Source organism: Trachypithecus francoisi, unplaced genomic scaffold (genome assembly GCF_009764315.1).
Source record: "Trachypithecus francoisi isolate TF-2019V2 unplaced genomic scaffold, Tfra_2.0 Lachesis_group5, whole genome shotgun sequence".
Taxonomy (NCBI): domain Eukaryota; kingdom Metazoa; phylum Chordata; class Mammalia; order Primates; family Cercopithecidae; genus Trachypithecus; species Trachypithecus francoisi.
In genome coordinates this window covers 115149025-115160557 of record NW_022681470.1, presented here as the reverse complement: position 1 = coordinate 115160557, position 11533 = coordinate 115149025, and positions in this window count along the sequence as shown.

Genomic DNA, 11533 nt, shown 5'->3' with positions numbered 1-11533 from the left:
AGAGAGCCGAGTAACGGCTCCAGTAATATTCCCATCAGAACTCATTCTGGCATCAAACTAAGTTCCCCAGACAAATTACTAAGTTTTACACATAAATTTTTTCTTCTCCATATTTCTCTCAGCCAAAGCTTTATTCCAACTTACTTTACATTTCTTTCCTGTTTTTCTTTTCTTCCATAAAATAAATGTGAGTACTTTCACCTCGAAGTGACTTCTCCATTTTATTGTCTTTTAAGAAATTCTCCTCAGTCTCCAGTAGTCTATTTTGGTACTGAGAATGAAGTTAGGAAAAAAATATCATTTTAGATTTTAAGCTCTTTGAGAGAATTTTGCCTACCTTTTTTTCTCCATAATATCCCTAAAACATATTCTAATGCTGGGGATATTATCAGTATTTAATAAATTATTGTTGAATAAACAATAAATACATTACTGAATGAAGTTAAAGTAAGTATCATTTTCTCATATCAGCCTTCCCCAATCCCTTATAATAGGTCACGTCCCCTATTAATCACCTTTAAGTCCTCATTCTTCTCCTTCATGGCACCACTCACCATTGTAATTAAGTTATAAACTGGGTAATTGGTTGTTTAATTTATATTTTCTAGCATACTTTGAGCTCCATGAAAGCAGGTACCACTCTGTCCCTATTCACTGATATCTGCCCTGTGCTTAATATTGACTGAAACACAGAAATCATGAAATGAATATTTGTTGTAAGTTTATACACAGTAAGCAATGTAATTAAGGGATATGAAAAATCTTAGATGAGAGAAGAAATTTGCAGCTTCAGATTCATGTCAATTTTTCAGTTGAGGAAATGGAGACTCAGAAAAGTTAAGTGACTTGCTCAGTGTTTCATAGATAATAAGTTGTCAGAGCTGTATTTTAATCCCAGTTCCCTCCAACTCCATAGCCTGTGCTTTGAAATGGAAACACTGTGCCACGCTGCACCATTTAAGCAATGATATATTCATTTAAAGCACCAGAGATCACATTTTAGGGAGAGAAAAAGTTTGTAGTATGAGATGAATCAATCAGCCATATGGAAGGAAGAAAAAAAGAACAGGCTGAAAAGCTTCCTTTCACTTTGTACAATATGAATTGTCACAGGAATCAAATTTGGCACATACTGTAAAGCAAAGAAAAAAAATTATCCCACATTGGATGTAAAATGTGACTTGCATTTTATCTATGTTTTTGAAATTCGGAAGAGGATACCAGAAGACTTGTGGAGTTGAGGGCATGATGTTTTGATGATAGGCTTTTTATGCACTTATCCCCAGGCAGCTAGAGGAAGACCTGAAAAATTGAAGCCGACCTCAGACATAATGAATACATTAAATGATGAAGCGTCTGGTCAGGGTCAGGCAGCCTCCTTGAAGAGAGTAGGTGTGTCTCAGGACACTGAGTCTCCAGACAGAGGCAGGGGCAAAGAAATGGTCTATCAGGCATAAAACATTTACATCTGTTCTTCTTCTGTCACTTCTCTTTGAGGTTGTTTCCCTTGCCTTCAGCAACATCGCAGGCTCACAATCAGATTCTTATGCCTGCTAATTAGAAGAGAAGTCTAACAGCAGCGATCAAGTCTCCACCTGCAACTGGCACCTAATTCTAACAATATCAAATAGATAATGGAAATTATGGATCATTAATTATTAACTCCATCTAACCTGCCACATTCAAGTTCCACAGATTGTCGCTTCCCATATGGCTGTGCAGTCAAGGCTTTGCACTGTGGAATCCTAAGTACCCAAACCTTCTAACAGGTCCTTATCACAGAATTTCATATATCAAAGGCATTTTCAATTTCCAAGTAAAACACACAGCCCACGCACTAATCCTCTTTAAAAAAATCTGTCTCAAAATCTCATCTAGCCTGTGTTACAATCTCATGACTGGGAGTCACCACCTCATCAGGCAACCTCATTCTGTTATTAGGAAAGGTAAAATAGCTAGAAAAATCTTCCATGGTTAAACTAAACTTGAGTTCTTTGTGGCTTCTGCTGCTGTGGCTTCCTCTGCTCTACAGAATTTCATCAATTCTTCATCTACATTGTATGTCATGTTGTAAAAAACATGGCATCCTAAAAAGAGTTCTGGAATTTTACAAGCATGAGCTCAAATGTTAATTCTGGACATAGGAAACATTTATTATTTCTCAAACTCAATTTCCTCACCTATACAATAAGGATAACACCTCATGGAATTCCTGCTATACTTAAATGAGTTAAATGCTACCTAGTGCCAATGGGTAGACTTCAATGGTAAAGAGCATGAACTCTGGAACCAGGTTGCTTGGTTTGAACCTTGACCCCTAACACTTACTAGCTGTGTGACCTTGGGAAAGCTACTTAAACTCTCTGGTCTCCTTTTTTATCATATTTACAATAGCTATAAGGAAAGTGACATTTCTTATATCAGAGGGCTGTTTGGAAGATTCGTAAGTTAATATGTTAGGTCCAGTTTTAATCAGGGTAAGCTAACTGCTGTATCAAAGGAAAAGCCCCAAATCCTAGAGCTTTATGACAAAAAAGACTTATTTCTTGCTGTCATCACTATAAAATTGGACAATTCAAGGATACAGTCTCCTTCTATCTGGGAGTATCATTGTCCCACAGGACCTTGGCATCTTCCACTGGATCGTCTGTTTTCAGTACAGGTAATCACAACACAGAAGAGTGAAGAAGGACACAGGCTTTTAGCCACCATGGCCTAAAACTGTCCCACATCTCTTCAACTCACATCCTACTGTCCAGAACCAGTCATAAGTCATGGGCAACGCTCACACATAAAAGCCCCGGGAAATGAAGGCCAGTGACTTGGCTAGGAAAAATAGTAAGTAGGTTTGGTGCCAGTTACAGGTGGAGACTTGGTTGCTACTATCAGACCTCTGTTCTAAATAGCAAGCATAAGGAACAGTAAGTGAGTTTGGTTTGGTGGTTCCTCATACATCATGGTTGAGGTCTTTCATCAGTTCTTAGACTTCATAATGTCACCAACATTTTGGATCCTAACCAATGCAAAGCATATTGCTTTTAGTTTTCGGTATGCACACAACAGAAACACATATCAGTTGGTTCATTTTTCAATATCTTTATTGTTGTTTATCTTATGTTTTCAAAATGGAGAAAGCCTTATAAAGGAAGGAAATTCTGACACATGCTACAACATGTATGAATCTAAAAGACATTACATTAAGTGAAATATACGTATGTCTCTGCCACAAGGACTGAGAAGAGTGCCTAAAACTTAAACACACACTGTTAAGTGTGGGTTATTATTATTACCATGCCATGTGATGATAGCAACTAGAGCAATTGTAATTAAAATAGTCCTTAATACTTAAAAAGCCATCATATTTGCTGGATTAAGCATTCTTTTTGTCGTTTTTTCATGCATCATGGTTAAGAGTCTTTCATCAGTTCTTAGACTTCATAATGTCACCATCATCTTGGATCCTAACTAATGCAAACTGTATTGCTTTTAGTTTTTAGTGTGCACACAATGTAGACTCATATCAATTGGTTGCTTTTTTAATATCTTTATTTTTGTTCATCTTATGTTCTCCCTGAATCCATGCCTTGCATTTAACTAAGACTTAGCTTCAGGACATGCCATTGATCAGAGATTTCAAACTATGAGGTTTGACTCCCAGGTGAGACAAGGATATTTCAGTGGATCTAAAACATGTTTCTATAATGGAATAGAAAAATTATATATATACATATATATATGTATAGTTTGTTGTTAGGTTTAAATGAGCTTCTATATGCAAATCAGTAGAACAGTAAATTTTCAAAATGAAGAAAACCTTATAAAGGAATGAAATTCTGACATATGTTACAACATGTATGAATCTAGAAGACATTATATTAAGTGAAATAAGCCAATCACAAGAGAATAAATATTATATGATTCCTCTTCGATGATGTCAAGAACTGTCATGTTCATAGAGACAGCAAGTAAAATGGTGGTTGCCAGGGAATGGAGTAATGAGGAATTATTGTTGAATGGGTACAAAGTTTCAATCTAGGAAAATTCAAAATGTTCTAGAGATGGATGAGATGGTAGTTGCTCAGTATATGAATATACTTAATGTTACTGAACTGTGTGCTTAAACATGGTTAAATGGTCAATTTTATGTTGTTATTTTAACAAAAGAAGAAAAAAATGAGAAAAAATAAATCAGAATAGGTTAAAAATATGAGAGTCTCACACTAGAGTGAGCTAGGTATTATTTTCTGAAACATTTATTTCATACATGTGTGTACTTACCAATGAAGTAAATGTATTTCTTAGTATGGGTCAAGGGTAAATAAAAGCTACTATTCCAGAGAACAAGTATCACAAAAACACGATTATGCATATGCATTATTTTTTGAGCACAGTTGTCCTTGCTGAATCTAAAGCTCATAACAATTGTTGCTTTTGAAATTCCAGAAATTGTTGTAGCAGTGCACACACACGCACAATCCCCACCGCCACTACCACCACTTTCCACTTACAACAATAACTCCATGCTCTCACATTTTTAAAGACATGAGTATGCTATCTGTCCCTCCCTTCCCTCCTGATCATTCTTCCCTTCCTTTATGGATCAACTTTAATGTTGTTCACCTGCAAGCTTTTTTTGACTTGACCTCTGTCTGTGATAAGAGAAAAACATACTCCTCTAAGATAGCATTTATTATTTCATTTGTAAATTTTTTTAAATTTTTTCCCCACTGAGTCATAATCTCAGAAGAAAGTGTTTATCTTACTCACCAGAAAATCTCCATAATTTATCAGAGTGTCCAGAAGACACTATAATATGTTTAAAAATTGTTAATGGATAAATGAATGATGACTGAATAAAGATACAGAGCTACCTCAGCCACAACTTCAAATTAAAAGATATATAGCATATGCTGTTAGATAGCCTAGAATAAATACTAATTTCATATTTATCCTGTGTCTTTTTACTTCTCTGTGGTTTTTCCTTAATCATGTAGATACTTATTTCATAGTTATTGATGACCCCTTTTTTCAATATGAGAGTAAGGAACTTAGAGTAAAAAGAATGTATGTAACGAAACTGTTAAAGTCTTTTTTAGAGAAATGAAACACAAACTAAATAATGACAGCTCATACAAAGAGTGAAATTGAGCTTCTCTTTTACCTCTGTGTTTTATGGCAGCCACAGATGCCTGAAATTACAGATGTGCCTATAAACCCCTAACACCCTGAAACCTTTAGTTGCTCCTTTGAAGGTATCATTTACACAGATACCTCTTTAAAAGGTGACAATTTTTCCCATATCCTGACACCACTCACCCATTAAGCCCTGTTGTATTGCTCTTACCTTCTTGCTATTATCATATTACTCTTTATTCTTGACATCCAATCTATCGAAATGGAGAGACTTGCTGTGCTATGCTTCCATTCACGTGCTGCCAGGTTGCTGGGGACGAGGCTAATCTGTCATTTTGGGTCAGGAGGGAGGCTGGAAGCAGATAGGTGAATAGTGAGTCATGGCCTTTGCTTTTATGATTTTTCCCATTTTGAACTAACTTTCAGACTTTTTATTGTCATTGTTAGTCCACTGTTAATTCTACAGGAGATTCTATAAAGAACAACAAAAAAATAAACTTTGGATTATTCATTTTCACTATCAAATAAACCTATCATGGTTATTTAAAGGGCAATTTAGTTCTCTGATGACATTTTCCACATCACATTTAGAACCTTCTGCTAACACAGGAAGTTAATTTGCCTTTCCTTCACTCAAGGTATTGACAAATATTAGTGAAAACCATCTCTTGGACCACCTCTGCAGCATATCATCAATAAACAGCTAACTATTTCAAGTCTGCCATTCAAACAAAATTCAGAATATATGTCCCCTCACCCAGGAAGTTCCAGCTTTGAGGATTTAGAGTAGGAACCAGAAACTACTAGTAGCTTTTATAGTTAGCAAGTCACTATCACATACTCTAATGAAATCGCATGATCCCCAGGACCTTTAGAATCAAATGATTTTCTCCAAAATTAAAGGCCTTTTTCTATCCAGAATTGTATATCTATATTCCAACCTTGAAAAGACACCACAATTAGATGTGAAAATTACTTACTGTGTACATTGTTAGGCAAACTGTTTATGAAAATAAAAGATACACATTCCTATGAATCCGTAGAAGTATTATCTGGCTAGAATAATGAGAACATAGTTCAAACAAGAAGAATTTAGTTTTGAATAGGAAAAGAACAAAGTCCAAATAAGAATGTCATACCCGGCCGAGCATGGTGGCTCATGCCTGTAATCCCAGCACGTTGGGAGGCCGAGGTGGGTGGATCATGAGGTCAGGAGTTCGAGACCAGCTTGGCCAACATGGTAAAACCCCGTCTCTACTAAAAATACAAAAATTAGCCAGATGTGGTGGTGCGTACCTGTAATCCCAACTACTTGGGAGGCTGAGGCAGGAGAATCACTTGAACCTGGGAGGCGGAGGTTGTGGTGAGCCAAGATCACACCATTGCACTCTAGCCTGGGCAACAGAGTGAGACTCCATCTCAAAAAAAAAAAAAAGAATGTCATACCCATTGATATAAGTGGACAGTGATATTCTGGTACCAAAGATGCAATAAGTGAGCAAGAGGTCAAGTCCAGAAGAATCTAGGACTAGGTAACCATAACTGTGCACTTCAGGAGAGCTGAGGCAAGACTGGGGCTAAGCCAGGAAAGATAAGGAGCTTTTGCACTTCTGTTCCTCTGCATGGAATGTTCTTCCTTACACCATTGTATGACTCTCCTTTATAGTCTTCAGTTCTCAGTTCAAATACTTCCTCAGAAAGACCTTTTCTGACAACGCTGTTACTATACTATCAGCATACAAGACTTGCTTTATATCATTGCCAGTTCCTTTTTTCATAGCTACAACACATCTTCAGTTATCTTATTTTGAATTTTACTTGCTTTTATTTACCTCTTTTTGAAAGGTATGTAAGTTTTATAAGATCAAGGACCTTCTCTATCATCCCCACAGACCAGAATATAATATGACAATGCACAAAGGAGGTGCCCAGTAAATATTGTGGCATGAAAGAAGGAAGGAAGGAAGATATTCATAGGCCCCTTGTAGAGACATTGTCATGCACACTACATATGTCATAGAATTTTTCTCAAATTTGTCTTGATTAGACACATTTCCTCTCAATAGAAGATAATGCAATGCATCAATTCCATCCTCAACTATCTGGAATCCCTTGCCATATAAAGGATGCTCTATTGCTGCAAAAAGCCTCATTTAGTCTTCTTGATATTCTGTGGCAGTGGTGTTATTACTTATCCTGGAGATGAGGAAAGATACAAACAGGACATGAACTGAAATTTTCTATATCTAAATCTCTTGCTCCTTCCTCCAAACAAAATTCTTAGCTTCTCAGTATCTGTGATACTGAAATAAAAGAAACATAAATGTTGGTTGTACACTAATCTCCTTTCGCCTTTGTTTTTCTTTTTCCTGGTTTTTATGTATCTAGGAGTATATCTGAGAGATAAAGAGGGAGAAAGAAAGCGACAGCGTGTGCATGTATGTGAGAGAGAGCAACGGAGAGACAGACACAGAGAGACAGAAAGATGCACACACATAGAGTAAGAGAAAGAGACAGAGAGCAGTCAGGAAGAGAGAAAAAGTCGTTCCTATGGCAGTTTCCAACATTTGCTACATTTTCTGGAGTTAATCAGCTGAAACTTTCTCCAATGCCTAATGTGTTACTTGGGGTCAGGGCAGTTTATTATGATGAACATTGATTTGAACGTAGAAAATGTGAATTCCAATACTTACATCAACATGCATCAGCTTTGCGTCTTTGGACAAGTTACTTCCTCTTTCTAGACCTCAGTTTTCCCATCTCTAAAATGAGAATAATATCATTTACCTTATATAGGTGTTGGAAAACCTAAATAAGAGCTTGTACTTTGAAATTCTAATGTGTTGGGCACCTTTGAAATCTCCATAAAAATGTGGCACCCTCTCCCTTAGGTTATATTTTTCCTTCTCATTATTCTAAATATAGTGCATATATATATATATATATAAAGATTGTGCATACAAAAATATTGTGTATATATAAGGCATTTGTATATTACTTAGGCATTTGTATATTTACCCAAGCAATCCTTTTTGTGCTTAGGCATTTGTATATTTACCCAAGCAATCCTTTTTGTGTGTGTATTTCATAAACCTAGTTTAGGTTACTGCGATGTTAGGTATTTATTTAGTTGATTTTAGTCATTTTTATACTTTTATTAGTCTTCCTGATAATCCACAAGTATGGAATTAGATTCTATCTGTGATTGCAAATACTTTTTCTTGATATAACTCTAACTAAATTTAAAAAGAATTACAAAAACAAAATTTGGAAAGATCCTTAGAGGACATTACTTTCAAAGCCAGCTGAATAAAACTTGCCTGGGGAGTTTGCTAAAAATATAGACATTACAATCCAACTCCATAGATTTGGATTTAGTACGTATGGAAAAATATCCAGAAATTAGTGCTTTTATGAATCTCTCCAGGGGATTCTGGTGCACAGCTGAGTTTGAGAAGCAATGTAATACAGATGAGCAGTTTTCAAAAGTTGTTCAATCAGTGGAACATTCCTTTAACTTCTTTACTTGAAACCCCGACATGCAAAACTAATAAAAGCACAACTGTTCTAAATGAAGCGGATGATAAACACCTCATCAGCTCCGTCTCTCTCAAAACCTGAGAACTGCTGAGGAACTCCATTAAGGAGCAGAGGTTGGCAATGATTGATCTAGACCAAGTCTTTCATAATATTACTCATAGTCATTCGGCTCCAGTTTAAATGCCACCAGTGACATGAGATCTCTCATTTATAAATAGCCTTTGCTATGTAGTTATTTATTTACTAGTAATATGTTGCTCCCTTAGAGTTCTGCAGGCTTGTGTATTGACATAATTAAATAATTGTTGGATTAAGTATAAAACTAACAAACCCACACACGTACAGTGAACTCATTTTTGACAAAGGTGCTAAGAACATACATTAAGGAAAAGACAGTATTTTCAATAAATGGAAAACTGGATATCCATATGAAGAAGAATAAAATTAGACTCCTATTTCTTGCCATATACAAACATCAAATCAAAATGGATTAAAGGCTTAAATATAAGACCTCAAACTATGAAACCACTACAAGAAAACATTAGGGAAAAATCTCTAGGACATTGGTTTGAGCCAAAAATGTCTTGAGCAATACCCCGCAAGCACAAGTAAGCACAAGTAGCAAAAATGGACAAATGAGATCACATCAAGTCAAAAAGCTTCTGTCTGCAAAAGATACAATCAAAAAAGTGAAGAAACAACCAATGGAATGGAAGAAAATATTTGTAAACTACCCCTCTGACAAGGGATAGAATGTATAAGGAGTTCAAACAACTTAACAGAAAAAAATCTAATAATCTGATCAAAAAATAGGCAAAAGATTCAAAAGATTCTTCTTGAAAGAAGACATACAAATAGCAAATAAGATATGAAAATGTACTCAACATCATCACTGATAATCAGAAATGCAGATCAAAACTACAATGAGATATTGTCTCACCCCAGTCAAAATGGCTTATATCCAAAACAGAGGCAATAACAAATGTTGGTGAGGATGTGGAGAAAAGGGAACAACTGTACACTGTTGGTGGGTATGTAAATTAGTACAACCAATATGGAGAACAGTTTGGAGGTTCCTCAAAAGAATAAATACTGAGCTACCATATGATCCAGCAATCCCACTTTTGGGCATATACCCAAAAGAAAGGAAATTAATATATTAAAGAGATGTTTGTACTCCTATATTTGTTACAGCTCTGTTTACAATAGCTAAAATCTGTAAGTAACCACCTAACTGTCCATCAACAGATGAATTAATGAAGAAAATGTGGTACATACACACAACGGTGTAGTATTCAGCCATAAGAAAGAATGAGGCCGGGTGCAGTGGCTCATGTCTGTAATCTCAGCACTTTGGGAGGCCAAGGCAGGCAGCTCAAGAGGTCAGGAGTTCGAGACCAGCCTGACCAACATGGCGAAACTCCGTCTCTACTAAAAATACAAAAATTAGCCCGGCATGGTGGCGGTCACCTGTAATCCCAGCTACTTAGGAGGCTGAGGCAGGAGAATCGGTTGAACCCAGGAGGCAGAGGTTGCAGTGAGCCAAGATCGTACCACTGCACTCCAGGCTCGGCGACAGAATGAGACTATGTCAAAAAAAAAAAAAAAAAGAAAGAAAGAAAGAATGAGACTCAGTCATTTGCAACAATGTGGATGGAATTGGAGATCATTATGGTAAGGAAAATAAGCCAGGCGCAAAAAGACAAACATCACATGTTCTTACTCATTTGTGGGATCTGAAAATCAAAACAATTGAACTCATGGACATAGATAGTAGAAGGATGGTTACCAGAAGCTGGGAAGTGTAGTAGAAGGGTATGGGGGAGGTGGGAATGGTTAACGGGAAAGAAAATTATATATAGTTAGAAAGAATGAATAAGACCTACCCATCTGACAAGCGATAGAATGTATAAGTTCAAACAACTCTACAGAAAAAATTAAAATAATCTGATCAAAAAATGGGCAAAAGATTCAAATAGACTTTTCTTTCCCAATAGCCATGTAACTAAATAACAGCATACAGAAGTAGAAAACGTTTTGTCATTGTTTAAAATAAAGAAAAAAGTAAACTGGCTTACTTGTGTCATTTCTTGATATAGTTTGCAAATATCACAAGTTTTCTTTTTTTATTTCTGCTTATTCTACAACACTTACATACAAAATTGTCTTTGAGCACTTTTTCTGTGTTCAGCCATGTATTAGTGTTGTATGTACAAAAGTCAGTCAGATTCAACTTCTGTCCTTCATGAATTCACAAGGTAGAAGAGGAGACAAGTACATAAACAGTTGTAATATAATGAAGTAAGTGGCAAATGAGACCAAAAAAGGGAAGGTGACTAGCTTCAGGAGGAGGTTCTATTTGAATTTCAACAAGAAGAGTTAATAGAAGAAACAGAAAAGGAAAGGAGAGAAGGAACAGGTCAGTAAAATTCAAGAAAGCAGTTTCTTTTAGAAACAAAACGAAAAAACAAACAAATGAACAATAACAACAAAAAAAAAAAAAAACAGAAAAAGTAAAGGAATATTTAGAATGTTTACCAAAATAATCACGAGGAACACAACATCCCTAAGAAATTCCTAAGATTTCCATTTGTGAATTCTAAATAAATCTAAGCTTTGAAAGAAAAACAATGATTTCAACTGTATCATTATTCAAAAAAATTCATTAAATTAATATTGGCAATGTGGACTTTACTTTGCTAAAGAATCTACGGATCAAGGGTGTGTTGTGATGAGGCAGGAATCATTATTTTCATTATTAACCTTATGGAACTATTTGACTTTTTAAACTATGTATGTAAAACTTAAAAGTTAAAGTTAAGTTAGAAAAAAGTATATAAGATGTTATGTCATAATTGAT